Consider the following 6,000-nt stretch of genomic DNA (forward strand, 5'->3'; position numbering starts at 1 on the left):
GGTTTTAGGGCAATAGGATGAATATAGCTTTTTAACCATTTTACTACATTTGTAACAACATTATGTTATTCCACATTATATATATAGATATATATATATACACTTTTAATATTATTGTTAAATATTTTAGCACCTATCTATACTATAAACATAATGATTTATAAAATTATTCAGAAACCTTTTTCAAAGTTATAAAGTACCAATAATTTTTTAGAATCCTGAGTACTGATTGCCAATTTCCTTTTTTTTTTTTAAATTGGTGTGGGACTTGAACTCTGGGCCTGGGCACTGTCCCTCAGCTCTTCAGCTCAAGGCTAGTGCTCTACCACTTGAAACACAGTGCCACTTCCAGTTTTCTGAATGGTTTACTGGAGATAAGAGTCTCACAGACTTTCCTGCCACAGCTGGCTTTGAACAATGATCCTCAGATCTCAGCCTCCTGAGTAGCTAGGATTACAGGCATGAGCCACTGGGTACCCAGCAATTTCCTTCTTTTTTGTTTGTTTGTTTTTGTTTTGTTTTTGCTGGACTTAGTGCTTGAACTTAGGGCTTAGGTGCTGTCCCTGAATCTCTTTTGTTCAAATTAGTGCTCTACCACTTGAGCCACAGGGCTACTTCTGGCTTTTTTAAGGAGTTTATTGGAGATAAGGGTCTCATGGTGACTTTTCTGCCTAGGTTGGCTTCAAACCACAATTCTCAGATCTCAGCCTCCTGAGAAGCTAGCATTATAGGCGTGAGCCACTGACACCTGGCTATGATCTTAGACTTTTTAATTTTTTTTTTGGTCAGTCATGGACCTTGGCCAGTCAGGGCCTGGGTGCTGTTCCTGAGCTTTTTCACTCAAGGCTAGTGTTCTACCACTGTGAGCCACAGCACCACGTCCTGCTAATTTCCTTATGTTTCTCTAAAATAATGTAGATTTTTTTTGTGTGTTTGTATGTGTTGGTTCTGGGGCTTGAATTTGGCGCTGAGCACTCTCCCTTAGTTTTTCCACTCAAGATTGGCCCTTTACTATTTGAGCCATACCTCCACTTAGATTTTGTGCGTGTCTGTGTGCACACGTGTGTGTGTGTGTGCTGCTACTGGGGCTTGAACTCAGGGTCTGGAATCTGTCCCTTAGCTTTTCTGATCAAGGCTAGTGCTCTACCACTTGAGCCACAGTTCCACTTCCAGCTTCTTGGTAGTTAATTGGAGATTAGAGTCTTATGGACTTTCTGGACCCTGTCCCTCAGCTCTTCAGCTCAAGGCTAGTGCTCTACTACTTGAGCCACAGTGTCACTTTCAGCTTTTTCTGCTTATGTGGTGCTGAGGAATAGAGCCCAGGGCCTGATGCATACAAGGCAAGCACTCTACCACTGAGCCACCTTCCCAGCCCGCTATGGACTTTTTTATGGAGCTGGCTTTGAACTGTGATCCTAGATGTCAGCCTATGTAGCTAGTATTATAGGCATGAGCCACCAGCACCTGGATTTTTTTTTTATGCTGGTCTGGAGCTTGAACTCAGGGGCTGGGTGCTATCACTGAGATTTTGTGCTTAAGGCTATTGCTCTACCACTTGAGCCACATCTCCACTTCTGGCTTTTCTGGTGATTAACTAAAGACCAGAGTCTCATGGACCTTTCTTCGTGGGCTGGCTTTGAACTGTGATTCTCACATCTCAGTTTTCTATGTAGCTTGGGTTATAGGTATGAGCCACCAGCACCCAGATAACTTTCTGATAATTTTTAAGATAATTTTTAGATCTACAGAAAAGTTCCAGGCTAATACAGAGAGTTGCCACGTGCCCTTCACCCAGCTTCTCTTGTTGCTAACATTACAACAGTAGCTCTGTCACAACCAAAAACCAACACTGGTCCATTGCTAAACTCCAGGGTTCTTTTCTGGGCAGCTCTTTTACCTACTGTCCTCTTGTTATTCCTGGATGATGAACATATTACATTTAGTCATCATGTCTCTTTGATACCTCTGGGCTCTGGCAATTTTTGAGACTCTGCTTGTTTTTTTTTTTGTTCTTTTTCCCCCTATGGCCTTAAGAATTTAAATATGTACTAGCTAGGCATTTTGTTCTTAGGTTTGGATACACATAGTATTTTTGGTCATCGTTAGTCAGAGGTTATAGGTATAGGGAAGGAAGACCACAGAGATAAAGTACCATTCTTACTGTAGTATATCAAAGGGGCATGACATTAATGTGACTGATATTGACTCCCGTTGCCCAGCAGAGGTGATTTTATGAGGTTTTTCTCTTGTATTTTACTTTTCTTATCTGCCTCTACTCCCCCGCCCTTTGCAAACTGACCTTTTAAAAAAACAAAGCCACCTTAGGAGAGAGGGATCCAGTATTACCTCCTAGAGGCTGGAATGTCTACATAAGGTACTTGAAATTCTTCTGCAAAGGAAATGAACATCACTAGCTTCTGCTCCTGCTTTTATCTTTCCAAGTCTCTCTCAATACACTATTTTACAACCCCTACTCAAAAAGTTTGTGATCCAATATGGGGAGATCAGACTCCTAGGAAAAAAAACTAATGACCTGACAAGTTTATAAGAAAAATCGGCTTTTTAGGCTGGGCATGGTGGCATATCCCTATAATTCCAATACTCAATGGCAGAGGGATTGGAAGTTTTGAGGCCAGCCTGAGCTATGTAGTAAGGTATAATCTAAGAAGAAAGGAAGGAAAGAAAGGATGAAAGAAAGGGGTGGAGGGATTTGTATACCTGTGTCCATAGGTAGCATTATTCACAATAACAGAAACACAGAAGCAAACTTAACTGTCCACCAAAAAATGGGTAAATACACAGTGGAAGGTTACCCAGCCTTTTGTCATGGTTGATATAGGAGCTTGAATTCTGGGCCTGCTCCTCCTGCTCAGCTTTTACACTCAACAACTGGTGTTCTACCACTTGAGTCATACTTCCAGTTCCACACTTCCATTTGTTGGTATGTCAGTACTGGAGCTTGAGCCCAGGGCCTCGCATTCTGGCTCAGCTCTTTCACTCATGGCTGGCTTCTTACCACTTGAACCACACCTCCACTTCTGGCTTTTTGCTGGTTAAGTGGAAATAAGAGTCTCCTAGACATTTTCTGCTTCCTCTGGCTTTGAATCATGATCCTCAGCTCTCAGCCTCCTGAGTAGCTAGGATAATAAACATAAGCCACTGGTGCCTGGCTGCTTATTCAGCCTTTAAAAAGAACAGAAATTCTCACAAATGCACTAAACATTAGGCTTAGTGAAATAAACCAGATACAAAAAGACAAAAACAGTATGATTTTATGAGGTCCCAAAGTCAAATTCTATAGGACAATAGAAGCATGGCAGCTAGGTGCCTGAAGGAGGGGAGGGGAGATTATAAATTACTGCTTAATGATTATAGGGTTTCAGCTTTGCAGGGTAAAAAGAGCTTTGAGATTTGTTGTACATCAGTATATCATTAATGTACTTGATACCACCAAACTGACCACTTAAAAACAGGGCAAGTTTCATATCATGTGTATTTTACCACAATTTAGAGTTATCAGAAGAAATAAAACTTTGATCAGAAGTATGTTTGCACGTTTAGTCCTTCAATAGGAAAAAGAAACAAACCACACAGCTCTACTATAAACCAGAGGCTGCCACATTTGAAAAATCTGGTTATTGCTATCTTTCTTTTCTTTTCTTTTTTTTGCCAATCCTGGGGCTTGAACTCAGGGCCTGGGCACTGTCCCTGAGCTTTATGCTCAAGGCTAGCACTCTACCACTTGAGCCACAGCACCACTTCCAGCTTTTTCTGTGTATGTGGTACTGAGGAATCAAACCCAGGGCTTCATGCATGCAAGGCAAGCACTCTACCACTAAGCCACATTCCCAGCCCTCAGATTATTTCTAATCAAGATTTCAGTTTTCTTTGAAAAACTGGATGTCTAGCAACATAAACCGAGTATCATATGGCAGCAGTTAGTGGGTTCTGGGTAGCACCATTTTTATTGTGTTACCTCCTTTCCCATCTGTGTCTCTTTTTCTTAGCCATAAAAGTAGTGTAGGCTTGGTAAGTTTTCTGCCACTTAGTGAAGGCTAATACTTTGCTCTCAGTCTTTTCCTACCTATATTGCCTGTGCAGTCCTACTGATGAGAATTTCTTCGCTCAAAACTTCAAGGCATTCAACTTACAAGTTATAAAACAGTTCATCCAAAAACTTTATCAGGGCTGGTAAGGTGGCTCAGTGGTAGAGCTCTTGCCCTGCATGCCTGAGGCCCTGAGTTCGATTCCTCAGCACCACATAAGAAAAAAGAAAAAAGCCCAAAGTGGCGCTGTGGCTCAAGTGGTAGAGTGCTAGCCTTGAGCTGAAGAGCTGAGGGACAGTGCCCAGGCCCAGAGTTCAGGCTTCACAACAGGACCAAAAAAATAAAAATAAAAAATAAAAACTTCATCAAAGCCTACACTCCTGCTGGGCACTGGTGGCTCACACTTGTAATCTTAGGTACTCGGGAGGTTGAGATATGAGAATTGCAGTTCAAAGCTGCAAGAAAGTCTGTAAGACTCTTCTCTCCAATTAAGTTGTGGCTCAAGTGGTAGAGCACTAGCCTTCAGCAATAAAACTCCGAAACAGTGCCCAGGCTCCAACCAAAAAAATAAAAATAAAAATAAAAAGCTTGTACTCTCTCTGTGGATCCTAAAACATCTGAGACGAGATGAACCTGCCAGTTCTTAGCTTGTGTTCTGAGAGCATCTTTTCAGTATCTAGAAGCAAGCCTACAAAGATTCATACCTCCTACTAGATTTGCTAAAATGAGACAGTATTTCTCCTGCAGTCCAAGAAAAACATCTCTCAAGTGTTCAAATCAGACATATGTAACCCAGACCTCCAAACTTTAGTTCTCAGTGCACACACGCACATAAACACACACAAGCATGGTATTATCCTACCAGCACAGAGCTCAGATTTCATGCTTGGTAAAAGTTTGTCTACCACTAGGGTACTGGTGGCTCATGCCTGTAATCCTAGCTACTCAGGAGGCTGAGATCTGAGAATTGTGGTTCAAAGCCAGCACAAGCAGGAAAGTTGTGAGGGTATCGCCAGTTAACCACAAGAAAAACAGAAGTGGAGCTGTGGCTCAAAGTGTTAATCTTTTTTTTTTTTTTTTTTTTTGGGGGGGGGTCGGTCATGGGGCCTGAACTCTGGGCTTGGGCGCTGTCCCTCAGCTCTTCAGCTCAAGGCTAGCGCTCTACCACTTGAGCCACAGCGCCACTTCCAGCTTTTTTCTTTTTTCTTATATGGTGCTGAGGAATCGAACCCAGGGCCTCAGGCATGCAAGGCAAGTGCTCTACCACTGAGCCACCTTCCCAGCCCCTCAAAGTGCTAATCTTAAAAGCAAAAACCTCAAGAAGCCAGGCGCTCCTGGCTCACACCTCTAATCCTAGCTACTCAGGAGGCTGAGATCTGACAATCACGGTTCAAAGTCAGCCTGGGCAGAAAAGTCTGTGAGACTCTGATCTCCAACAAACCACTAAAAATTGGAAGTGGCGCTGTGGCTCATGAGGTAGAGTGCTCTCCTTGAGCTGAAGAGTGCAGGGACAGCGCCTAGGCCCAGAGTTCAAGCCCCACAACCGACAAAAACAAAAACAAAAAAAACTCAAGAACAGTGCCCACACCCTGAGTTGCCCATACCCTGAATTCAAGGCCCAGGACCAGCACAAAAATAAAATAATACAAAGAAACAGGAAATCTAATCTTCTCATCAAGTACAAAGATGGGACCATGATTCAAATGTCTGTCATGGAAAAAAAATACTTTTCAGGGGAGAAGAGGTTTGTTGTTTTTTTTTTTTTTTTCTGAAAAAGTAGATTTACTTTTTCACTTACAAGACATTGGAAACATTTTAGTTTCACTATTTGGCATTATTAGGTTTTCTCTATCTGATTGCTAGCTATTATTCATTTCCTCAGAGAGAGAATAAATTGGTTGCAAATGCAGCCTTGTGTGATACACTTTCTTTGCCAAAGACAACCAGTGCTTCG

The sequence above is a fragment of the Dipodomys spectabilis genome, unplaced genomic scaffold, assembly GCF_019054845.1.
Source record: "Dipodomys spectabilis isolate Male_0828 unplaced genomic scaffold, ASM1905484v1 ptg000119l, whole genome shotgun sequence".
Lineage (NCBI taxonomy): Eukaryota > Metazoa > Chordata > Mammalia > Rodentia > Heteromyidae > Dipodomys > Dipodomys spectabilis.